The 27,830-nt window shown below is 35.1% G+C and overlaps 2 pseudogenes; both read left to right on the forward strand.

Moving 5' to 3' along the window:
- The first annotated feature begins 2,154 nt into the window (after positions 1–2,154).
- LOC141494787 (olfactory receptor 13D1-like) lies at positions 2,155–3,096 on the forward strand (annotated as a pseudogene).
- Positions 3,097–20,123: 17,027 nt separating this feature from the next.
- LOC141494788 (olfactory receptor 13D1-like) lies at positions 20,124–21,045 on the forward strand (annotated as a pseudogene).
- The last annotated feature ends 6,785 nt before the right edge of the window (positions 21,046–27,830 follow it).

Below are 27,830 nucleotides of genomic sequence, written 5' to 3' on the forward strand. Positions count from 1 at the left end.
GAGTTGTCTCAGACTAAATTCTCTTGACATTCCTGAGTAATAATGTTCTAAGGCATTTTTATGCATTAATATATGGAAGGGAGTGAAGGAGTGAAGAGTAAGATACATAGGACATATATCAATAAGGGGTAATAGATTTTTTTGGTATCAGATACTCTACTCATGGATTTATCCATTTAACTGTTTCTGCCTGCTTATCCCCTCAATGATCCCTAAAAGAAAGACTCTGGTCTTATTAGATTTCATCAATAATGACTACCTGACATAGTTTAGAGGGAGTGATCAAACATGAGACTATGATCCCCTGCCCTTAAAGAGTTTACATTTTGGGACAGAGATAACATCTACATTTATAAATATGAACAAAATAAACACAAAATATTTACAAAGTAACTTTTGGGAGGAAGGGACTATTAACAACAACATTGATACTATGTATGGTATGCAAGCTGACTTTTGATGAAAAACAAGGATTTTATTAGGTGAAGGTACGAAGACATGTCCTGTTTTGAGGCCATATTTTAAGTCTTTTTATTCTTAATCAGAATTATGAAAGTTTGTCCTCTGCTAGTGTGAGTCCTAGAATTACCTTCAAAATATTATATATATAATATATGTATATATATATATATATATATATATTCAAACTGCATTCTTAATAGAAAAATCATGTAACATAGCTTTACAAGTTCTAATAAAGGTTTCTTGAGTAGTTGAAATGAGTAAATATTTCTGGTGAGCATTACCCCACTCAAAAATGTGAGAGTGGGAGGATATTTTGCAGATAATCTAGTTGTTCCTTTTTAATTTGCAAATGAGAAAAATTAGATCCAAAGTATGATAGTTTGCTCAAGATAATGAAGATAGTTAATAACTGGCCTATTCATGTGATCTTTCTGATGAATGATACATGCAGATAGATTTCATACTAAACTCCTGGATGGAGTCAGGAAGACAAGAATCAAATCCTCAGGCACTTAATAAGTTGTGTGAATGTTGATAAGACACAACTTCTCTCTGCCTCAGTTTTCTCATACATGAAAAGGGGATAACAATAGCAACTATTGTCAAAGTTGATATAAGGATAAAATCAGATTTTATATGTGTGTGTGTGTATATATAATATATGTGTGTGTTAAAAATTTAAGCAATATATGTATGATAGCTTTTATTAATTCATGGAAAATGCATACTTTTCCTAATTTATGCTTTTTACAAGGATGGAAAAAAGCAAACAAATTTCTCTCTTCAAGAGTTCTATTAAAAGTTCTTAAAATGCTACTTTATGGCAAAAGAGTTTTATTTTTATGAAATCTGAGTTCTCTTAGGTGAAAATCATGAATAAAATGCCATTAAGTCAGGCAAAATTTGAAAACCCATAAAAATTAATGACCCACTGTCAGGAACTTGCTTGATTAGTTATTCTTGGTTGTATTGTAATCATCAATGATTTACTGTCACCAATGATCTACTGTCATTATTTGACAATTAAAAATTAATTGGGAATTGGGGAAGCTGGGCAGGGAAGAAATGAGTAATTTGAAAATCACCACTTAGATCACTCTGAAACAAAAGTCATAGGGAAAAGGGAGCAACTGACCTGGATCATATAATTACAAAAAGAAGCAGATTTCTTTTTCTAACAGGAGAATCAAAACTAATTTTTCCTTCATACTTTCATACAGATCTTAACAAAAAAAAAAAGATGATTTTCCTGGAATCTTAAAAATTCTCTATCCTAAGGAAAGGATATAGAGTCTCTCCATTCCTATGTGAAAGATCACAACCATTGGGAAGAACATAAAGTCACACAGCACTTCTACTCTGCTTTCTTCTCTGGTGACCATGTTAGACGAAATGGCTCTACTCTTTGGTTCATGAATTAACTAAAAACAATTTATTCTTGTCTTTCTTTTCCACTGGTAGACCAAGAGAACTCCTGTCAGCATATAAACAACCAAATTAGAAAAGATTTTGATTTACAACCTAATTTGTTTATATTTGCACATATATTTATCATTTGGAAGAAATGTCCTGATCCTGGGAATCTAATTTAGAAAAAAATATGAATGACATTTGGAAATAACTGTAGTAAGATAAACTTTGTGTTTTGTATTCCTGTATGAAATCTTATAGGTAGAAGAAAACAAGCAAATGGAAAGGCAAAACCAGACCTTGGTGACCGTGTTTTTTTCTCCATGGGCTTTCTACCTATCCCAACTTTCACTTTATTTTCTTTCTGATGTCTCTTATGATGTACATTGTAATCCTTTTGGGCAACAGTTTCCTCATTATAATCAGCATTCTGGACTCTCATCTTCACACCCCCATGTACTTCTTCCTCAGTAACCTCTCTTTCCTAGACATCTGCTACACATCTTCCTCTGTTCCTTTATTACTTGTAAACTTCATTTCAGGGCAAAAAAATATTTCCTTTGTGGGGTGTGGAGTACAAATGTTTTTCTCCCTTGCCCTGGGTTCTACAGAATGTGTGCTTCTGACACTTATGGCATATGATCATTATGTAGCCATTTGTCGACCCCTAAGATACCCCATCATCATGAACAAGTGCCTTTGTTGGTGGATGGCAGCCAGTTCCTGGATGACAGGTGGGCTAAATTCACTGGTGCAAACAATCCTTGCTATGGCATTGCCCTTTTGTGGGAACAATGTTATTGATTATTTGACATGTGAAATTCTAGCTGTGTAGAAGTTAGCATGCACAGATATTTCCCTCAATAAGATTATTATGTTGATATCAATGTGATTTTTTTAGTTATTCCTGTGGTTTTAATCTTCATCTCCTACTCATTCATCCTTTTTACCATTATGAGAATCAACTCAGCCACAGGAAGGCAAAAAACCTTTTCAACCTGCTCAACCCATTTGACTGTAGTCATCCTCTTTTATGGCAGCATACTCTTCATGTACATGAAGCCCAAGTCCAAAGACTCCCATGGGACAGATGAAATGATTGCTCTCTTCTATGCTGTTGTTATTCCAATGCTGAATCCCATCATCTATAGTCTAAGGAACAAGGATGTAAAGGAAGCAGTTAAAAAGTTGAATAAAACTATCTTCTCTCAGGGCAGCTAGGTGGCTCAGTGGATAGATCACTGGCCCTGGAGTCAGGAGGACCTGAGTTCAAATCCGGACTCAGATACTTAATAATTACCTAGCTGTGTGGCCTTGGGCAAGCCACTTAACCCCATTACCTTGCAAAAAAACTAAAAACTAAAAAAAACTAAAAAAAAGAAGTTAAATATCTTCTCTCAAGGACTATGAAAGACCAGTATATGTTGGCAATATAACAAATAACTGCCTATCCAAAGAAAATAAACTGCTTACATTTAGAATCAATCATGCAAAGAATGAGAGTGGGTTAATACAACATGAACCTAATTTCTCTAGTCCCACTCATCTTCCAATAACACTTCACTCCACCAAAACCATCTGGAACAAAAAAAAAAATCATAGTCAGTGGTAAAGGGTATTGGTAAATTGGTAGAGAAACTTCCTTCCTTGATGTGCTTCCCTAGGTGAGATGTTGGAAAGAAATCATTGGAAAAACTTGAAAGAATCAGGATTCAAACTTAGTGAGCTTCTATTAATGGAGAAATCTCATTTCATCAAATCCCACCTTTACAATCCAGTTTGTTCCCCACAACTACTCAAGTACAAGAGCATCTATCAAGTTGATCTCTCTGTGATTTCACATACATGTCCTACTCACTTCTGTTTTTGTGGCTTGCTCTACCAGAAATGGACTTCTTTTTCTCCACTAAATCCAATACTGCTCATCCTTCAAGACCCAACATCTAATTTCCTCCTAGAGCTTATCTCTTTTGAATTTGTTTTTATACTTTTTAATCTTCTCAAATTGTTCTTTCTGTATTCATCCTGTTTTATTAAGTTTTAAGCTCTATGAGAAAAGATGCTGTATCATATATATGCATCTACATGCATGCATATATGTATATATTATTTCCCCATAGTTTCTAAGGGCACATAAAAACCTTTCAATAAATTCATTTTGATTAATAAAAAATTTCTGCAAATTATTTTTTTTTGCCAACCAACATGGAAGATAGAGAAGCTAGATGAAGCCGTGGATAGAACATTACGCCTCACTTACTATCTGGGCAAGTTACTTAACCCTATTTGTCTCAGTCTGCTGATCTGAAAAATGAGTTGGGGAATGAAATGGCAAACCATTCTAATATCTTTGACAAGAAAATCCTAAATGGGGTCACAGAGTTCCACATGACTGACATGGCAACAACAACAACAACCTGGAAGTTACAATATGGTTCCTGGGCAGGTATATATGACATTGTAAATTATCATTACTAATAGTAATAGATATAACTAATAATAATGATATTATATTACTAAAATAACATCTAGGGCAGCTAGGTGGTACAGTGGATAGAGCACTGGCCCTGGAGTCAGGAGTACCTAGGTTCAAATCTGGTCTTAGACACTTAATAATTACCTAGCTGTGTGGCCTTGGGCAAGCCACTTAACCCCATTTGCCTTGCAAAATGCTAAAAAAAAAATAAAATAACATCTAGTATTTATATAAAACACTGCATTAGCATCCATGACTCATTTGAATATTGCCAGTTTTCCAGGTAAAGAATATGAGGATCAGAAAGGTTTGGTGACTTTCTCAAAGTCACAATTGGAAGGTGACAACTAGAAGAAAAATTTGGGTTTTTAAGAATGTAATAGACACAAAATAAATACTTGGTAAATGGATTTTGTTCATATTACAAAATACTAACTAATAAATTAATATTACTGTGTAGTTCAACTTTATGAAAATGTTTTAGTACATATTAGTATTCCCAAGACTTTGTTATTTGTTAGTGTAGTAGCCACAGGCTGTGTAGATGCAGAACTACAACATTAATTGATCTATAGAAGAGAGAGAAAATCTAGAGGCCCAGATTCAAGACATGCACAGGCACTTTGTATTATAGGAACCTAAGAAATAGTAAGGTATTTTTAAATACTTAGGGGAGGGAAGGAAAAAATTTGAGGTGAGTCCCTAGAGTCCGTAGAACCAGAAAAAAACAAGTGACTTCCTATGATTACAGATAAGCCAAGCCTAAATAAACTGGGACAATATTCATATATCCCATCATTTTCTTGCCCTTACAAGAAATAATATGGACTCATTTCCTTTATAAGTTGCCAAGTTACATGGTAAGGTTGGATCATTAGATGTGTAGATGGATCTTAGGACTAGGAAAAGTATGAACAAAATTAAACCAGTATACAAACCTAGATGGTGGTTCCACGAAAGGACAAGCTGCCTCTTTCCATGGTATTTTTTCCTGGGGATCACACTGCACTTCATATTTAACATATGTGTGATTGGTATTCATCTGCAAGAAGAAATTATGAAATTCTGAGGTCCAGTGAAAAAGGAGCCTCAGCAAACTTCAGAGAATAGGAGAAGGAAGGAATTATCTTCCTTGATTCTCGAGGAAATATTGTCTTATTTTTCTGAAGGAAAAAAGAAAATGAATTCCTATATTTTTGATTTTCTGTTTCCAAAGTTCCTACCCACTAGTTAATGTTTCAGAGTTGGCAGATATGTGAATCAACTCACTGTTATCTCCAGAAAGTAATTTTTAAGTATGTGGATGGTATGCTAGACCCAAAGCAACAAAGAAGTACAAAACATGACTCTTCTCCTAAAGAAAAAAATGTCCAGTGTCAGATGGATTCACAAATGAATTCTAAATATCCAAGGAACAATTAGTTCCAATTCTATATAAACCAGTAACTAGGCAATAGGTGAAGAAGGAGTTCCGTCAAATTCCTTCTTTGACACCGATATGATGGTGATACCTAAACTAGGAAGAGTCAAAACAGAGAAAGAAAATTATAGATCAATTTCCTTAATGAATATGGATGTAAAAATTTTAAATAACATAATAGAAAACTTCTTCAGCAAGTTATAAAAAGGATAATACACTATGATCAAGTAGTAGGTGGTTCAGAATTAGGAAAACTATCAGCATAATTGACATCAATACAAAACTTACAAAAATCATATAATTATTTAAATAGATGTTAACAAAACTTGTAACAAAATACAGCATCCATTCCTATTAAAAGAAAGACTAAGGCAAGGGAATGACTGGATGTTCCTTAAAACAATAAACAGTATCTATCTAAATGCAGCAAGAAACACTCTATGGAAGCAGCTAGGTAGAGCAGTAGATAGAGCACCAGTCCTGGAGTCAGGAGTATCTGAGTTCAAATCCAGCCTCAGACACTTAATAATTACCTAGCTGTGTGGCCTTGGGCAAGCCACTTAACCCCATTGCCTTGCAAAAAAATCTAAAAGAAATGAAGAAAAAGAAAAAAAGAAACACTATGTAATGGGGATAAGCTGGAGACATTCCCAATAAGCTAAGAGGTGAAACAAGGCTGCCTGTCGTCACCACTATTATTCAATAATGTATTATAAATGCTAACTTTAACAATAAGTGAAGAAAACAAAATTGAAGGAATTAGAATAGGTAATGAAGAAACAAAACTATCACTCTTTGCAGATGATATGATAGTATATTTAAAGAATCTGAGAAAATCATCTAAAAAATGACTTGAAAAAAATTAGCAACTTTATCAAAGTTGCAGGATATAAAATAAACCCACATAAATCATCAACATTTCTATAAATTACTAACAAGACACAAGATAGAACAAACAAGAACTAGAAAGAAAAATTCCATTTAAAGAAACTATAGACAACATAAAATACTTGTGAGTCTATCAAAATTAACTCAGAAACCACATGAAAACAACAATAAAAGACTTCACACATATAAAATCAGATCTCAGTAATTAGACAAATGTCAATTGCTTGTGGGTAGCTGAACTAATTTGGTAAAAAAAAATTTCCAATTAAATTAAATTATTTATTCAACACCATTCAGACTTCCAAAAACTACTTTATGGAACTAGAAAAAAATAGCAAATAAATTCACATGGAGGAACAAAAGGTCAAGAATATCAAAGCATTAATAAAAAATGCAAAGCAACCTAGCCATACCAGATCTAAAATTATATTATTAAGCATCAGTCATAAAAGCTGTTTGGTTTTGGCTAAGAAATAGAGTGGTAAATAAGCAGAGTCAAGATGGTGGTGTCTTGAAGGCAGGAAATCCTGGGAGCTCTACCCCCAGACCACTCTAACTATCTTTAAATAATGACTCTAACCAAATTCTAAGGCAGTGGAACACAAAAAAAAGATTAAGTGAAACAATTTTCCAGCCGAAGACAACTTGGAAGATCTGTTACACCAAGGATTGAAAGGGTCACAGCACAGCCCAGACCATACTGGCCACTGGAGCAAACTGGTTCTAGTCATTCAGGAATAGACCACAGGATGTCTGAGTCTGTGGTGCTGGGACCAATTACCAGACTTCTCAGTCAAGTTGCCGAGGACAACTTGGAAGGTTAGCAGGAAAACTGTCACACCAGAGTGATCATGGGGTCCAGTGTAGGTCTCAGCACAGACCTACCCCAGAAACCAGGAGCAGGTCTGGGGAGCCACCTGGCAGTGCTTCCAGAGCACTCAGCCCACAGACACCAAGGAGGTCAGGGAAGAATGCAGAGGTCTCTTTGCTATCTCTGAGGCAAGACTCTAATGCTTTGCTCATACTCAGATCCCCGTTGCAGTCTGGGCCCCAGTCTCAGGAAAATAAGTTTTACTGCCATCAAAGAGGAGGGGAAACTCCTCACAATTCCAGGGCAGCAGAGGGGAGTATTTGTGGTCATCCACAGACAAGACATAGGCCAGGAGAGCAAGCATAAAACCCTGAAGAACTTGAGATCCCTGGAGCAGGGAAGGTCTCTGAAAATAGCTGCAAAAACCCTCAAAAACTCTGGAAAGTGCATCCTCCACTATAGAAGCAGAGTTCCACCTTAACAAAGAGTTAAAATGAAGTCATAGCCTGGGGAAATGAGAGAACAGAAGGGAAAAAATCTAACTATAGACAGTTACTTTGGTCCCACAGAGGATCAAAATACACACTCAGAAAATAACAAGTTCAAAGTTTCTATATTCAAAAATATGGTCTCCAGCTATAGAAGAGCTCAAAAAAAAATATATTGAAAATCAAGTAAGGAAAGTAAAAGAAAAATTGAGGAGAGAAATGAGAGTTATGTGTGAAAATCATGAAAACCAAGTCAGCAGATTGATAAAGGTATTTCCAAAAAAAACTGAAGAAAATAACATCTTAAAAACCAATTTAGGTCAAATTTAGGTCCAAAAGGTCAACAAGGAAGGAAACGCCTTAAAAAGCAGAACTGACCAGATGGAAAAGGAGATACAAAAGCTCTCTGAAGAAAATCATTCTTTCAAATGTAGAATGGAGCTAAGGGAAGCTGATGAAAAATCAAGAAACAAAAAAACAAAACCAAAAGAATGAAAAACTAGAAAAAAAATGTGAAATATCTCATTGGATCCAGAAGAGATAATTTAAAATTTTTTGGACTACTTGAAAGTCATGACCAAGAAAAGAGCTTAGACTTCATTTTTCAAGAAGTAATACAGGAGGGTGGCTAGATGGCACAGTGGATAAAGCACCAGCCCTGGAGTCAGGCATACCTGGGTTCAAATCTGGTCTCAGACACTTAATAATTACCTAGCTGTGTGGCCTTGGGCAAGCCACTTAACCCCATTTGCCTTGCAAAAAAAACTAAAAAAAAAAGAAGTAATCCAGGAAAATTGCCCTGATATCATAGAACTAGAGGATAAAATAGAAATTGAGGGAATCCAACTGATCATCTCCTGAAAACAATACCAAAATAAAATTTCCCAAGGACAATTATAGTAAAATTCCAGAAATCCCTAGTCAAGGAGAAAATATTATAAGTAGCCAGAAAGAAACAAGTCAAATATCATGGAGCTACAGTCAGGATAATACAAGATTTTGGCAGCTTCTATATTAAGGACTCATAGGACTTGGAATATGGATATTCTGGGAGGGACAAAAGCCTCAATTACAACTGAGAATCAACTACCCAGCAAAACTGAACATCCACTTACTAGGTGAGAAAGGAATGTACTTGGAGAAAGGGAAAGGAGAGGTAGAATGGGCTAAGATACTTTATGTAAAAGGGGCAAGAAAAAGCTTTTTCAATGGAGTGGAAGGGGAGGGGGAGGGGAGAGGGGGGAAGGGGATGAGTGAGCTCAGAGAGGAAATAACATATTCAATAGGGTATAGAAATCTATCTTATACCAGATGGAAAAAAGAGAGGAAAGGGATGGAGAAAGGGCACAAGGAAGGAAGGGGAGGGGGAGGGAGTATAGGTGACAGAAGGGAGGGAAGATCATGGGAGAGAGTAGTCAAATACAACACATTTTTGAGGAGGAAACAGGATGAAAGAGACAGAGAGAATAGAGTGAATGAGAGCAAGGAGGAGAAGGATAGAGGAAAATACAGCTAGCAATAGCAACTGTAGAAAAAAAATATTGAAGCAACTTCTCTTATGGACTCATGATAAAGAATATGATCCATTCCAAAGACATATTGATGGTATCTGAATACAGACTGAAGCATACTTTTTTCACTCACTTTATTATAGTAATGTGAAAAAAAATAAAAGTGCTTTACAAATATATATATATATATATATCAACAACTCAAATACTTCGTATTATCTACTTAAGTACTACTGTGGAAATTGAATTGTCTAAAATTTTAAAAAAAGAATTAGAGTGATGGACCAGTAGAATAGATTAGGTGCAAAAGAAACAGCAGTAAATAATTATAGCAGCTTCTGGGATAAGAACTCAGTCTTTGATTAAAAACTGCTGGGAAAACTAGAAGGCAGAAACTAAGCATAGACCAACATCTCACATTCTAGACCAAGGCTAGGTTGAAATGGGTACAGGATTTAGATAGAAAAGGTGACATCATAAGTCAATTAGGAGAACAAATATAGTTTATCTGTCAGATCTATGGAAAGAGGAGTAGTTTATGACCAAAGAAAAGATAGAGAACATTATAAAATACAAAATAAATAATTGTGATTGCATTAAATTGAAAAGTTTTGCAGAAGTAAAACCAATGCAACCAAGATTAAAAAGAAGGCAGTAATTTGGGAAACAATTTTTACAACTACTGTTTCTGACAAAGGATTCAGTTCTAAAAATTATAGAAAATTGAATCAAATTTATAATATTACAAGTCATTTCTGAATTTATAAATGATCAAAGGACATGAACAGGCAATTCTCAGATGATGAAATTAAAGTTATCTATAGTCATGGAAAACTCTAATCATTATGGATTAGAGAAATGCAAATTAAAACAACTCTGAGATATTACCTCACACCTATCAAATTGGCCAATATAACTAAAAATAAAAATGAAAAATATTGGAAGGGATGTAGAAAATTGGGATACTTATACATTGTTGAAATGAATAAAACCAGAAAAACATTATACACACTAACAACAGCTTTAGGTGATAATCAACTGTAATGAACTTGTTCATTTCAGCAGCACAATAATCAAAGATAATTCTTAAAGACTTGTGATGGAAAGTATCATCCATATCCAGATAAGGAACTTTGAGGTTTAAATGCAAACCAAAGTTTACTATCTTCAATTTTTAAAAGTTGTCTTAGGTTATTATGTTTTATTTCCTCTCTAACTTTTTCTCCATTTTGATTTGTTTCTTCTTTCACAACATGGTTAATATGGATCTATACTTAGCAAGGTTATATATGTATAGCTTATATTAGATTGGGGGGAGAGAGGGAGAAAACTGTAAAATTCAAAACCCAGCAAAAATGATTGTTGTAAACTACCATTATTTGTAGTTGGAAAAATAAATATTTTTTTAAAATTCATGAAAACAATAACCCTTGCTATTGATGAAATTAACATCTCATTGAAGAAAGGATCTGGATGTAAAGTATATACCTCATTACTAGAACAAATAATAAAAACAAGAGCTCTGAGAAAGTAAAAACTATGGGCTAGAACACTTTCAGAAGGATCCATATTAAAGTTTCTTGAAGTGGATCCTGAAGGAATGGAACCTGAAAGAAATGTACAGTTGTTAACATAAAAGCAATAATAATGAAAAATATTTATTATTATTATTATTGTTATTATTATATCTTACTCAAAGTCCAATCAATCATTCAAACTATAAGCAGGAGGGAGAAAAGAATGGCAAATTAGGAAAATTCCAAGGAGAGTGAAGTAAAGCAAACAGTTATTGGGGTCCAGGCAAAAAACTTGAAATGCTGGTGGATAAGGCTCTAGAATGCCACAGATTGAAGTAACACCATTTCAATATGCACAACTGTCCAAAAATTCAAAAAATATATTGGGTAGCACAGAGTTGTAGGCAAATACTACTTAAAACTGCATGATCAGAGTGACATAGAGAATAGAGGGGTAGGTTCTCTTTCATATTCTGTACCACAAAATACGAGACATCAAAACAAATATGAAATACCATTATCCACTTGCTACAAATGTTTCAGTGAAGATGGATCTGATCACCAAAGTGTACAAACTACTAGTTAATATAGAATGTACATGTTACAACAATTTATTGTTAACTAGTACCAGGCAATCATAAATAATTATTTTATTTCTAAACTTAAATTAGATGAAATAAGATAAAATTGAGACAATAATAAAATATAAATGGAGAGAAGTTGCAAAACTTGAAGAAAGAATACTTTGCTCATTACAAGCTAGAAGAATTTTTTGGAAGGAACAGAGACAACAGTTATAAACATGACCATGAAAAGACTCCTTTAAAAAATTGTCTCCCGGGGCGGCTGGATGGCGTAGTGGATAAAGCACCGGCCTTGGAGTCAGGAGTCCCTGGGTTCAAATCTGGTCTCAGACATTTAATAATTACCTAGCTGTGTGGCCTTGGGAAAGCCACTTAACTCCATTTGCCTTGCAAAAACCTAAAAAAATTGTCTCCCTTTTGAGAGACTGAAGAAGACTTATCTGCTCTTTGGGAATAATGACTAGTATCTATTAGCACTAATCTTGTATGTAGGTTAATCCATACATCAGCCCTGTTGCATAATTTTATTGTTGTCAAGAAATTATGTAAATCTATCTGCAAAGACACAGGCAAAAACACTTTATTTAAAATTTCAAAAATGTTATTTTTAATTTTTTGCTTTGTATTAAAGCAGAATTCTTTGCTTTGTATTAAACAGGGATTTTTTTTTCTTACAAGATGGAAAAGAAAGAAAACACGTGGACTCCATTCTCTTTGACTTCATAACAATGACAACTTAATGCAAATTCTACAACATATACATAATAATGAAATGGATAACTAAAATAGCACCAATATCTTAAATGATTTTTCAAAGAAGGGTATACTTAAGTTGGAATTTTAAAAATTTGGGACTCAAATACAAGCTTTTATAATTATACCTAAATCTTTAGATGGGATGCCTACCACTACAATAGATGCTTCTTTATAAAAAAAAAAAAATTTAATGTGGTGGTATAAATACAACTAGCAAACCAAGTATATCAAAAATAGAATAATTTTCAAAATCTGATGTCTGTATCAAGAATTCTCCAAGAGTATTTGAAAGAAAGAGAAAAACATTTCAGTACCTAGACATAGTACTATATGTTGCCACATATTGCCACAAAGTTGCCACATATTGCTGCAGCAAGAACCACAGCTATTGCCACAGCAAGAAACAACTATAAGAGCAAAGGAGGAAATATCAAGGAAAAATTCTCTTAATGTATATTTTGGGAAGAGAGCTTAATTTAGTTAAATTCCCACCTACTAGAATCTTACAGAGAAAAGTCTCTCTTCAAGGACACTTCAGAGAACGTATTACTAGAGCTTATGTACCTGAAATGAGAAAATCATAGTGAGAGTTCCCATGTTTTATTAGTATTATAGAAATTATTTCAAGGACTGCCTCCTAAAAACAGGTATCAGATATCATTGATATAAATAAATTCATTGGAAGATAACCTAATCATTTATCTGGTATTGAAGTAGTAAACGCAATTACTTATTAACAAATCAGGGGTGTTGAAAAAGAATTTGGAAAGAAATTAAGACAACAAAAGTATGTCAGATATTCTTCTATGTCCTTAAATAAATCTACAAGACTGAAATTGAAGGGATCAAAACCAGATTGAAGAAGAAAATAAACAAGTCAACATCAATCAGCCTTTGATACATGAATATGAAAAAATGGTCAATTGTTGTATTTGAATTCCAGCCATTTAACACTTTGAGCTGTGTGAGCTTGGACAAATTACCCTTCTTACATATACCATATTCCCTTCCCACACTCTATGATCCAATTACACTGGTTTTCTTGGAGGTTTTGATAATATATTTCCCATTTGTGCCTTTGCACCCTGTCCTCCATGCTACCCTTCATCTTTGCTTTTCTTAAGACACCTCTAATCCTGACTTCTTCAAGAGATGTTTCCCAGTCTCCTTAGCTGCTGATATTAGCTTCTTTTTACAGATTATTTTCATCTACTTTGTATATATCTTGTAAGTACCTAATTCTTTAGATGAGGTGTCTCCCCATCTCCTAGAGCGCCAAGCTTGGCTTTTGCCCTGCTTTATACCCCAGCACAGCGTATGGAATATAGTTTAATAATCTTTTTTTAAATTAAGTTTCACTTTCCTTGTTTGAAAAGTGAAGATGATCTCTCCACTACTTAAAAAGGTTGTTTGAGGATCAAATAATATGTGTAACATGCTTTTAACTATATAATACCAAATTGAAATGAGTTACTGGAAGTAATAATTATTTCTGCTCTGAGTAATTGATATATCAGAGACATATTTCAACTACTCTTGATCATATAGTTGAGTTTCTTATTTAGTCTAAAGAATCTTGTTCAGTTGGTCAACAGAAGTTTTAGGAATGAGTTTTAGAGTCATTCATTCATTTTTCTCCTATCCTACTTCTAGGAAGAGTTTTTAAAACTGAAACAATTAGTTCCTCCAAAGGAAAGTCAGAGCCACAAATAAAGTAAGCAGGAGGAGGGACAGTTCTGCAAATATTGATGCTTTAAAAGATTGAATGTATCTATAGCTTGGAATATGGAGAAAGAAAAGTCAACCAGTGGAATTGTATAGGAAACCAGGACTTTAGCCTATTGTCCAAGTCTTCACAGCATATCCACAACACTTCCTGATAATACAAATTTCCAAATTCCTTGGAAATCAATATTAATACAGGTAAATAAAAAGAGCTTATAACTCTTTGTAGGAATGGATTGTACAATGAGTGTACTCTCCAACAAGATTTTAAGTTCTTTGATAATACTATATGTTTGTCATCTTTGAATCTTTCATTTACCACTCAATAGCAACACCCCAGTTTTGCATGGTATTCCATTTAGGGATGGAAACCAGACCTGTAGTTTAATTGATCTAACAAATGCCCAGATGAGGAAATGTACTCTTATCAATGAAGATTCTATCAATTTTTCTATCAATAGCAACTTAGAGTCTTAGAGAATTGCCTAGATTCTGAGTAGTAAAATGACTTGCCCATAGTCACAAAGATATTATCTTTCAGATATGGTACTTAAAATCTTGTCTTCCCGAAGTTAGTTCTCTTTTCACTACTCTGTGAGGCTTCTGGCAGCTGCCATTTGTTTGATTTAATTGAACTCATCTGTTCTACAATATTGTCTAGGTTGAGGATTCAAACTTATCTGAGTTTGAAATAGAATAATGTAATGTAATAAGTTCCACATAATTGGGCCTTGGGGACATTGTTCATGGAGTTTCAGAAAGTTTTCATTCTCTGTATATATTCAAGTCACAACTTTAAATTGCTTCAGAGACAAAATAATCCCTAAGAACAGATTTAAATTGCCTTCTAGAATCAGTGGCTGATTCTTTACAGATTTGAGGGCCCTCCAATATGGGGTCAGTGATTCTAATTGTGTTAGTAGGCCAAAGAAAATTGAGATAATTCTTTTTTTTTAAGATTTTTGCAAGTCAAATGGGGTTAAGTGGCTTGCCCAAGGCCACACAGCTAGGTAATTATTAAGTGTCTGACACTGGATTTGAACCCAGGTACTCCTGACTCCAAGGCCAGTGCTTTATCCACTGCACCACCTAGCCACCCCAAGATAATTCTTAAAAGATAAAGATTAATATTTTTCCCTATATACCACATTCTTGAGTCATGTATGCTTTCCCAATAATTATACATTTGGAATATCTATGACTAAACATATGGGGACTTTGAAATTATTTGTAACATTTTCAGCTAAAATTCAAATAAGTATTTGAAATTCTAGAGCAACATAACTTTCCATTAGGACAAATTTTGGGGGGAAAATATTATCACATTGAGGAACTTCCTAATATAGGTGTAAATAGTTGCTTAAGAAAGAAAATCAAGGAAAAGCAGTCTGCAATGTGGTGAAGTCTGAGAAGAAAGATAACTTCCCCAAGAGAGGTAAATTGCTGTAAAAACTAAAATGACAATTTATTCCTTAGGACAGACCAACAAAAGATCACTATGCATGATAATGCAGTTTTTAAAATGTTATTTCTATTGATATGTCATATGTTTTTCCAACATTGAACCATTGAAGAGCCAAGGATTTTGATGATGAAAGTTTTATTTTCCAGGTTTTTAGCAAATTTGATTTTTAATGGAGCACAGGATATTGAATTTGTAGAGGCACTTACCAGGTCGCATTCTGATGAGTTCATTTCCTGTATTATTACTTCTGCAGGGGCTAGGGTACTAGCAGGAACAGTGGTCTTTGGATGTTGTTATTCTTGGTACTCCTTACCTCAGTTTCTGAACTATTTCTAACTGGGACTGAGTAGAGATAATAGTCTAAGCAGTAGTGAGGCATACCTAGCACATACATAACACACATATTGAAAGGAATTCAGCGTGGTGGTATAGCATGGAGAATAAAGAACTAGATTTGGAGTCAATAAGAACTTGGTTCGAATCCTGCCTCAGAATCTTACTACCTGTGACCCTCAGTAGATCACTCAACTTCTAGGTCCTAGTTAACCAAAAGAAGGTCCACAGAGAAGCTAATCAAGATTGGGGTTAGGATTAGAGTTGTGATTCAGATCATGGACCTATGGTACCATTTTACAGGACTGGTATTCCAGTTAGTAGCTCTCTCAAATAATAAAGAGTATAATTTTTCAAAATATTAGAATACATTAGATGTTTTTAGCCACAAATTATGCTCTTGTCTGTGGATACAAGAATGGTAAAGGAACGACTCAGAGAAAGAAAAGATTATCCCAGCATTATTTGAGTAGGATAATGTGGAATATGGTGAATTTAAAGGTATCTTGGAAGGATATTTAAATTGGAAAGCAAAAATCCCTAAACAGATGAGTTTTCAAATGTAATATTACCTGTGTTTTACTGTATTTTTATTTTAGTTCAATATCTCCTAAAGACATTGTAGCTTTGTTTGGACCATCCTGGAGAGTGCTGTGGGTTCCCACATATTGGCCACCACTAGTATATATTATCATAAACTGAATTTCATTGAGGGTCAGGTATATAGGGCTTTTTTTTACAGATATCCAGACCTTATACCTCTCAGAATGCAAGTACAAAATGTCAACTGTTATATGCTAGACTTACCTGGACTGTTTGAGCTACTAAATCAGAGAGCAATGGATGCTGCAAAGATCATCACAACTGTAATATGATGAGGTTTGACATAGTAATATAATTGGAATGAAAGGAAGTGTATTTATTCAAAAAAAGGAATATAGATGAAAAATATGAGCTAAACCAGATATCCAAGGTTTTTTCCCCTATGGTTTAATAGTCTACAGTATTAGAATAGGAGGTGAGCCAGTGAAGAGTTGCACAGAACAATATATGACAAATTATTTATAACAATTATAAAAAATATGGTTATAAAAATATGTCTAGAAATCAAATATAATCAAGTCTCAAAAATACTTGTCCCAGTCTCTTTTGAAAGACCTTGACATGTGGTACCCCAGTCTCCTGGTGAGATATAAGGGAGTTTATTTATTTTCCAAGAAAAGACGATGAGTATAGTTCCTCCACTCTACCTTACCCTACCGCCAATCAATACTTCAATGGAATCTAAAGAAGCTTCACAGTATCCTTAATAATTGACACCATTATTTCTCTCTTTTTTATACTCATGTTGTTCTAACAGTTATACTAGTAGAAAAAAAAAGATTCCTATTGCAGAAGATTGTTATATCAGGCATGGAGGCTAAGATCCCAGAGTATACTCAGGAATGAGTAATGTCCAGATAAAGTTGGAAAAATCATAAAATATATTTCAAGTATCATCTAGCCTAATGATATTTAAGAATCTACTCTATAGTATCCTAGATAAGTGGTCACTCAGTTTCTACTTGAAGACCATCACTGGAGGTTAATCCACTACTATTGGTAACCATTTAAGTTCAACCATAATTACTAACATTTTTTCCTGTTAATAGGTTAACAATTGCATTTTTTAACTTCTATCCATTAATCCTAGTAACTTTCCCTAATAAATACCTTTGAGAGTCGAACCAGACAAATATTTATTTCATATAATAATCCTCCAAATATTTCAAGATATCTATTATTTCCACCTAAGTCTTTTCTCCACAGTAAACACCCAAATAACCTTAAGTTGACTACCATGATGATTGTGAATACCTTCAATACTTGGAGTTACTCCCATGCTAATAATATGTGAAAAGAGAGTCCACAAGAGATGATATTCAGGTTTATTGGACTGAAGCCTATATGACTCCCATAGGACCCTTCAATACCACTGGGAGAAACTTTGAATCACCTAGAGCTACCTCAGACCTTGAAAAGAATTACATACTTGAAGTTTTTAGAAGCCCTCAAACCATTCAGAGACAGGTTAGGTACCATAGTCAAACATTCTGATGAAGACATTCTGTCAACAATACAGACTTCTGAAAGTCAACTTCATCTGTTCTTCCCCTAGTATATACAAGAGGATTGACATTAAGCATTACATCCTACATAATATTAAAACCAACTGAAATAAAAGCAGAAATTCTAGAAATGGGGACAACATTTCTCATATATATATATATATATATATATATATACTCTCTAAATGTTTTCCATATCACATAAACACACACACACACACACACACACACACACACACACACACACACACACACACACACATATATACTTATTCAGTTCAGCTACATTCCCAGGGGAACCAACTTCTCTTCTCTTGCTGGTTCATTCAACCAGTTTCTAATCAATGTCTTTACAAGAGAAGAAACCTAAATTTTAAGGATGTGATAGTTCAACAGCTCTTTTCCACTATGGTCAAATTTAACTCCTTTTCAAGATGGAGTCATTTGAGCTATTCAATACACTTGACATTAAAGAAATGATGCAGAACTCACTGATATATCACTGGTTTATTAAATTATTGCTCTCTTGTCAAAGTTATATCATCTTGGCTGGGTGGAATTTTCTTCCAAGAAGGCAGAAGTATCCATTAGTAGGTCCAAGTCCAGGACAAATCTCTAGAAGTTGAGAAGTCAAAGTCAAATCAAACAATCAAACATTTATTAAGAAACAAACATATCCCATCTACTGTGTTAGTAAGGAGGAATGCAAATACAAAAAGGAAATTGTTCCTTTCCTCAAAATGTTTATATTTTACCAGAGGAGAAAATCAATTAGATTCATAAAAAGTAAAAGGAAGTCTATGCTACAAAGGTTTAGAATGAGATTCATTCATTTTTTAGATGTAGAAGTAAAGAAAAGAGGCAGAAATCAATTAATGTAAGGCATGATCTCTTTGCACTCTTTCCTTTTTTTCGTTATTACCTGACAAGTTTGTCTTAGGCTCTCAGATACATTGTAGCAAGAAGGTCAGAATTCTATATATGACCCCCTTCTCCTAAAGTGAACAAGGATAAAAGTTTTCAGAGCATTTGCACACACATCTTCAGACAAATTGACTTTACAAAGTCAGTTTTATCTTGAATTCAAATAAGGTGGAAAAATTAATATTTTCTACAATGATAACTTATCAATGCTTTTGTTTAATACAAAAAAGTACCATGTGTACACTTGACAATAAAGGTATTGTGACTGTCTCATCCCTGAATGGCTAGGTATGTAATTGAAAATCAGAAATAATAATCAGATTTTTGTGCTTCATATTCCTGGTGAATATAAAGTATAAAAAACTTTTGGAAATGAAGGATACCTTACAAACTATTGTTCCAACACCTTAACAACTTCTCATATAAACTCTCACACACATAATATATTAATCTCTGTTGTCTACAATCAATTAGCAAAGCTTAAATAAACCTATCTCTCTAAGAATTTTTTCAAAAATTGTTTTAAAATATTATAATATGTCATTTAATTCTATATAATTTGCTTTTTTATGTGCTCATTTCTTTTAACAGAAGCTATGTAATATGTAATCAGCAGAAACCCTGAATTAACTGTGGATATACAAAAGCATGGAACCTATTATCAAGCATCACCCTGCTTAGTTATCCTCTGGAATATTTGGGTAATTATCAATTAAATATCAGTTTATATCTAAGCCTTCTGACTACCTGTAATGTATTTACTCCAAGATACTGTCTTTTAAAAAGGGAAGTAGCATCCTCATGCTTGTGGAGAAAGCTAGGGAGGTACAATAGATAACACACTGGACCTCAGATCAGGAGGACCTGAGTTTGAATTTGACCTCAAACACTTGCCAGCTCTTTCACTCATATCTAAAAATGGAAGGAAACCTTCTCATCCACCCCTAATTCTCATAAAATCTGGAACAGAGTTTGAAATATAAAATAGGTTATTTGGGCTTCAAACCTCAAGCTGAGTCAAATAGACTGAATAGACTGTAGCAAATGGGGACTAAACAAGAAGCAGTGGAAAGAATATATTTCCTGGTCATCCCTGCTTTTCTGTTAGACTTTCATTGTACCTAGTTATCACAGAGTGTAATTTTTAAAACATATGTGACATTTCAAAATCACTGCAGTTAGATTAAAGTTGTGTTTTGTGTTCCTATCTGAAATCTTAAAAGTGGAAAAAAAAGCAAATGAATGGAAAATTCAAATTGGACCTTGGTGACCATGCTTTTTCTCCATGGCCTTGGTGCCTACCCCAACTCCCATTTCATTTTCATTCTGTTGTGTCTTATCATGTACATTATAATCCTACTGGGCAACAGTTTCCTCATTATAATCAGTATCCTAGACTCTCACCTCCATACTCCTATGCACTTCTTCCTCAGAAATCTCTCCTTTGTGGATATCTGCTATACATCTTCTTCTATTCCTATGTTACAGGGCAAAAATCTATTTCTTTTGTGGGTTGTGGAGCACAAATGTGGACCCCTTGGCTTGGGGTCCACAGAGTGTGTGCTCCTATCTTCAATGGCCTATGATTGATATGTGGCCATTTCTAATCTTCTGAGACACACCATCATCATGAGCAAGGGGCTTTCTGTAAAATTGGTGACCAGTTGCTGGATGACAGGTAAATTTACTTCAATGATACAAACCACCCTTACTATGTGACTATCATTTTGTGGGAACAACATTGATTATCTCACATGTGAGATACTGCATGTTTTGAAGTTAGCCTGTGAAGATATTTCCCTTAATGTGATCATTATGCCGATTTTAAATATCATTATAATAGTAATTCCAGTGGCGTTTGCATTCATCTCCTATTTTTTCATCCTCTTAACTATTCTAAGATTCAATTCTGTTGAGGGAAGAAAAAAGACCTTTCCTACCTGCTCAGCCCACCTGACTGTAGTGATCGTGTTTTATGGGACTATTCTGTTTATGTCTATGAAACCCAAGTCCAAAAAATTCACATGCAACAGATGAGCTGCTTGCTCTCTTCTATGCTCTTGTTATTCCCATGTTGAATCCCATCATTTACAGTATGAAAAACAAGGATATTAAAGTAGCTGTGATAAAGCTTAACAAAAATATATTCTCACAGAGAACATGACAGACTATAGTCATCAGGTCAGATAAGATGAAAAAAATAAAAAAATTTTATACATTCAGAATCAACTTTTCAAAGTCTGATTCTCTCTCCCTTCCCCCACTGAAAACTCACCAAAAACATCTATGGCAAGGCACAGCCATGGAAGGAACTAAAAAGATAGTCAAAAAAGTACAATATAGTGCACTTTTTCTAATAGGAAGGATAAAAAGATTTAGAATTCAAATAAGGGGAACTCTGATGACATAGCAGGAACAAAAATGAAAAAAAAATAGCTTGATATCAGAAAAATTTCATAACAATTAGAGTTGCCCCAAAATGAAGACCTCCAAGCAAACTGGGTGGCCATTTGTCAAGTATGTTATCTGGGAATTTTCTTTGGGATATGGGTTGGTCTAAATGGTTACATAAGTATGATGATGATGATGATGATGAAGATAGCTAGCATTTCTATAGTGTTCTGAAGTTTGGATAGTTTTAACCAAGTTAGTATATTTGATCCTTCCAACAACTCTGTGAGGTAGCTGCTATTATTATCTCCCATTTTTAACAAAGAATCTAAAAGGATTAAATGATTTGCTTAAGATCACACAACTAGCAATAACTAGAATAAAATAATTTTGAAACTTTTCTTTCTAAGGTAAGTTTCAAAATTATTTTATTCCAAGTCCAAAATTCAGCATACCACTGAGCAATGTTCCTCCCCCACTCTCAAATTCTGTGAACTTCTTTGACTTAACTAATTTGTCAGTTTTTCAAGCTTCCTTTTATCCAATCCTAAATAACAATACTCCACTGCAGTTAAGTTGACCTCATCACTATTCTACATATCTACTATGCTTATTTCCACCTCTGAGAATTTTTTCTGAGATGTCCTACCAGAAGCATGCTTCTTATTTTCTTCTTCATCAGTTCAATTTTCAAAACCAACTTTGCCTCACTTTTTCCACCAACACTGGCATAATAAACTCCATTTGGTTAGGTAATTTCTTGGATCATTTCAACAATTCCATATATATGTTAGCCTTATTTCTCTGGTTAGGTTTTATGTTCCTTGGAAGCAGGATCCATTATATATGTATCTTGTATCCCCTAAAGGGCAACAAAAATGTGCACACACCTAGAATGTACTAAATAAATATTTGTCAATTGATAAGAAGCATTTATATTTTTTTCCCTGAGTGGACCAATTCACTAGAAAGAACACATAGGCATACATATACATATACATATACATATACATATACATATACATATACATATACATATACATATACATATATACATACACATACACATACACATACATGTACATATACATATACACATACATAAATATATGCCCTATTTTAGGTGAAGTATATCCCACATTGAAAATTATCATGATTATTACTAAATGGAAGAAATTATTTATATCAATAGTCATAATAATCATAATACAATTTATATAGAGTTTAATATTTAATATAATGCTTTCTAGTCATCAAGACCTGGGTAAAAATTCCAATTCTGTATTCTCAATACCCTTATACCTTCCAAGTTAAAACTAGCTCTGCCTGCCCCTTCTACTTTGCCTAATCAAAGGAGAACTTTGATTACTGAAGTGGAGACCAGTCCTGGAGAAGTCAGTGGAAGGGGAGAATTCTCTTTTCTTTATGAAGTGCAGGACTTGGAATGATTTTCCCCCGAGAGAGGGGCCATGCCTTGGAAAGAATTGCAGCTGCAGAATTGACTGGTGACCTCTGATTTAGATGATCAAGTGACAAGTTAGCTTAACCTTACTGTTCAAAGTCTGTCACCATAAAATTAGACCATCAAGAGACAGGTTAGTTTTAACATACTGTTGAGAGTGTCACCACAAAATTGCCATACTGAAGATTAGACTTTCAAGAGATGGATTAGCTCTCCCCTATTGTTGAAAGCACCAAAGAGCCTGGTGATATGAAAAAGGACCTGACTTAAAAGCTCAATGTCACCCACTGATCACCAACCTTTCTAATTTTATTATGTTAGACTACTGGACTCAGAATGGCATCTTTGCACAATGCCCCCTCATTGTAATCAATCTTATGTGCAAGCTATGACATCATTTTCCTGATGTCATGGTCTTCTTCAATATCAAAGGACAACTACTAGGTCTAGGACTTTTGCCAAAACTCTGTTCTAAGTTAATGAGATTCCCTTCATATTAAATTTATTTCTATTTCCTCTTCTTCCATCTTCTCATAATACCAGAGACACTTGTAATACTAGTTCAACCCCTATGCATCTTTTCCAGTGCCTCTCACACCACTCCCAAAACACTGGTTCAGAAAAACAAACAGGACAAATTTCCCCTTACTGCCATTATTCTGCAGCTTCTTGTCTGCAGAGGTTCATGCTATCCAGAGAGATTAGCCTATACAGATTCCTGTTTCAATTATCTACCAATTATCTACCCCTCCTCCCTCAGAAACTTTGTCCTTGGAAATTGGTTCCTTTATCTTTTAACTCCTACATTTATACTATAATACCTCAAAATCCATGTACACATTTCCTAAAATGACTTTCTAATTCACCAATATCCTCAATTCCCACATCTAATTCATCAATATTCTCAATTCTCATGCCCAACTCTTTGCCTCTACATAAGGTCATGATTACATATTTGGCCTTACCATCATCCATCACTCTAAGGTGTTTCATGATCAAGAATTTGGAAATTCTTACATTTCATCCCATATTCACATAATGCCATATTTTCCTGTTTTTTCTAAACCTATCCTTTGCTCTCACTGAGACCTCTAGTTCCTCTTCCCCTCAGGACTTTTCAAGACTTTGGAGTGATTTTCCTCTTCTTTTTTCTTACTCTCTAGCAAGGATTTTATTTTGAATTTTTTTACATTTTGTCCCCTAATCTTGCTTCCCTCCCCCCCACCCCCCCCCCACAGAAGGCAGTCTGTTTAATCTTTACATTATTTCCATAGTATACATTAATCTAAGTTGAATGTGATGAGAGAGAAATCATATCCTTAAGGAAGAAAAATAAAGTATTGTGCCTGATTTTTGTACTAATGGAATGAGCAGGTCCATCAAGGTTGGTCATTACCCCTCCTGTTACTGCTAGGGTGCACAATATTCCTCTGGTTCTACCCATCTCACTCAGAATCAGTCCATGCAAATCTTTCCTGAAATTCCATCCCTCCTAGCTTCTAATAGAACAATAATGTTCCATCACATACATATACCACAGTTTGCTAAGCCATTCCCCAATAGAAGGACATTTACTTAATTTTTCCACCACAAACAGAGCTGCTATGAATATTTTTGTACAAATGATTTTTATACATTACTAAAATATTCTTATTTAAGAGTAAACATAATACCCCTCCTCCTAAGAAATATAGACCCTCATGAGAAATAAAGTAAAAGAAAAAGAAAGTAAAAGAAAGAGAAGAGAAATAAATGCATTTCAATCTGTGTTCTGATACCATCAGCTCTGGCTCAGGTGGATCACATTCTTTATAAGTCCATCATAAAAGTTACTTCCATATTTTTCCACTAATTGTAATTCCCTCCATCCATTCCTCCCCACTACCATATATTATATTTTCTGTCTCCTTTCACTCTCTCCCTCTTCTAAAATGTGCTGTAGAGTAGCTGAGTGGTGCAGTGGACTGATCACTGGCCCTGGGGCCAAGAGGCCCTGAGCCCACATACCACCCCTGAGACCCAGCAACCACCCAGCCCCCGTGGTCCCAGACAGGCCACCCAATCTCAACCCCTTGCAAGAAGTAAAATAGAAAATGTGTTATATCTGTTCCTTCTACCTGCTCTATTAAATGTGTTCCTTCTGCCTGATCTACTAAATGAGAAGTTTGATATGAGTATTATCATTATCATTTTTCTATGTAGGAATATATGCAGTGCATCATCATTAAATCCCTCATACTTTACCCTTCTCCTCTGCTCTCTTTGCTTCACCTGAGTCCTGTATTTAAAAGTGAAACTTTCTTTTCAGCTCTAGTCTTTTCAAAAGGAACATTTCAAATTTCCTTGTTTCATTGAAAGTCCATCTTTCCCCTGGAAGAGGATGTTCAGTTTTGCTGGGTAGTTGATTCTCGATTGCATTCAAAGTCCTTTGCCTTCCAGAATATTATATTCCAAGCCCTACAAGCCCTTAATGTAGTTGCTGCTATCCTGTGTGATCCTGACCGCAGTTCCACGATATTTGAATTGTGTCCTTCTGGCTGCTTGTAATATTTTCTCTGTGACTTGGGAGTTCTGGAACTTGGCTATAATATTCCTGGGGGGGGGGGGGGGGGGAGCAGTTTTTGGATCTCTTTCCAGGGGAGATTGATAGATTCTCTCAATTTCTATTTTTCCCTTTACTTCTAGTATATCAGGGCAGCTTTCCTATAGGATTTCTTTAAAAATGATAATGACTTTCAGGTATCCCAATAATTTTTAAATTCTTTCCTGAATCTGTTTTCCATATCAGTTGTTTTTTTAATGAGATGTTTCACATTTTCTTCTAATTTTTCATTATTTTGGTTTTGAAGTATTATGTCTTGACTTCTCATAAAGTCATCAGCTTCCCTTAGCTCCATTCTACATCTGAAGGATTTGTTTTCCTCAGAGAGCTTTTTTATCTCCTTTTCCATCTGGCCAATTCTGCTTTTTAAAGCATTCTTCTCCTCAATAATTTTTTGAACTCTTTTATCCATTTGACCCATGCTGGGGTTTTTTCTTTGTTTTTAGTTTTTTGCAAGGCAATGGGGTTAAGTGGCTTGCCCAAGGCCACACAACTAGGTAATTATTAAGTGTCTGAGGCCAGATTTGAACCCAGGTACTCCTGACTCCAGGGCGGGTGCTCTATCCACTGCACCACCTAGCCGCCCCATGCTGGTTTTTAACATGTTTTTTTTTTCAGCATTTTTTTGGATCTCCTTGACTAAACAGCTGACTTCTTTTTCATGTTTTTCATGCATCTCTCTCATTTCTTTTCCCAATTTTTCTTCTATCTCCCTTACTTGATTTTCTTTTTTTTCTTTTTTTCTTTTCTCTTTTAGGTTTTTTTTTTTTTGCAAGGCAAATAGGGTTAAGTGGCTTGCCCAAGGCCACACAGTTAGGTAATTATTTAGTGTCTGAGGCTGGATTTGAACTCAGGTACTCCTGACTCCAGGGCCAGTGCTTTATCCACTGTGCCACCTAACTGCCCCTCTTACTTGATTTTCAAAAATCTTTTTTGAGTTCTGTCATAGCCTGAGCCCAACTTCCATTTTTCTTGGAGTCTTTAGATGCAGGAGCTTGTACTTCCTCCTCTTCAGATTGAGTATTTTGACCCTTATTGGGATCCTAGACAAAGAATTTCTCAATGGTGTTCCTCTTTTTTCTCTGATTAATCATTTCCCCAGCCTGTGCCTGGTTTTGGGGTGCTTCCTGAGCTTTTGAGTATTATTGTGACACCTGCTTTGGGGGTTTTTTGGGACACCCCACTGGGACCATTATTCTTCCAAGGTCTTATGTCCTCCTCCCTGTATTTTGATATGTAGATGACCACAGGTACTCCCCTCTGCCCTGGACCTGTGAGGATGGTCCCTACTATCTTAGTATGGAAGGCCAAACTGCAACCTGGACCTGAGTGTGGGCAAACAGCAGAGTCCTACCCCAGGGAGTGAAGAGAGATTTCTGCAGTCTCCCCTGATCCCCTTACCATCTGATCTGTGGTCTGTGCTCTCGAGGTGCAGGCTGGTTTCCCCAGATTCCTGCTGCAGGTTCTCACTGCAGGGCTGCTCTGATGCCGGTGTTCCTCTTCACACTCATTCTGGTGCAGCAGAGTTCTCTCACCTCACCTTCAAGCTGTTACCAGTGATTCCTGGTTTGGGCTGGGCTGGGCTGCACTGAGCTGTGGCCAGGGCTTTTTTCCACCCCCAGTCCTGGTGAAACAGACCTTTCCTGCAGAACTTCTAAGTTATCTTGGACTAGGAAAATGTATCACTCAGTCTTTCTGTGGGTTCTGCTCCTCTAAATTTTGGCTAGAGTCATAATTTGACAGTTTTTGGAGTTGGGAGGGGGGAAGGAGTTTCTGTAAAATGTTGCCTTCATGCTCCATCTTGGCTCCTTTAGTAGCTCTCTGATTTTCCTCTTTCCTAATCTTGATTCTATATCTAAGCAGTTCAATATTATATTGTGTGTTACTCTCAAATGTCTTGCTTCCTTGCTCTGTTGCTGACCATGCCCTTTAAAACTCCAACCTTGTATTACCCCCAGTCATCTACTCCTATTAATGTGCTGTTGAATGGCACTGGAGTAAATCACTCAACACCAACTACTAATGTCAATTAGTACAATGTATATTATTTAATGTCTGCTAGATTGCTAGATTCTTACGGCCATAAAACAATCCTTTATATGTCCCTCTCTTATTTTCTTCCCCCAAGAGTGAACTAAATTTCTTCTCTCCTCAAGTAGTACTCAAATCTATATCACCACTCTCTCAGCAAGGGTTTCCCAACTCCTACTTGACTAAAAAGATAGGAGCTATTTGCTTCTTTTCCTATAATTCAAAAGTCCTTGATATAATCTTCCATTCTCTCTTCCTTTAGCATCTGAAGAAGAATTAGTTCTCCACTATAACCCTTAATTTCATTCATTTTGACCTCCTCAGGAAGATTTCGACCAAATTATTACCCATCTCTTTAATATTCAATTCTTTCCAATCTGATGAATTATTCTCTACTATCTTCAAATAAGGTTGTCATGTTAACATCAACTAACATTTATATAGTAAAACAGTCATAGAAATA

The sequence above is a fragment of the Macrotis lagotis genome, chromosome 8 (genome assembly GCF_037893015.1).
Source record: "Macrotis lagotis isolate mMagLag1 chromosome 8, bilby.v1.9.chrom.fasta, whole genome shotgun sequence".
NCBI lineage: Eukaryota > Metazoa > Chordata > Mammalia > Peramelemorphia > Peramelidae > Macrotis > Macrotis lagotis.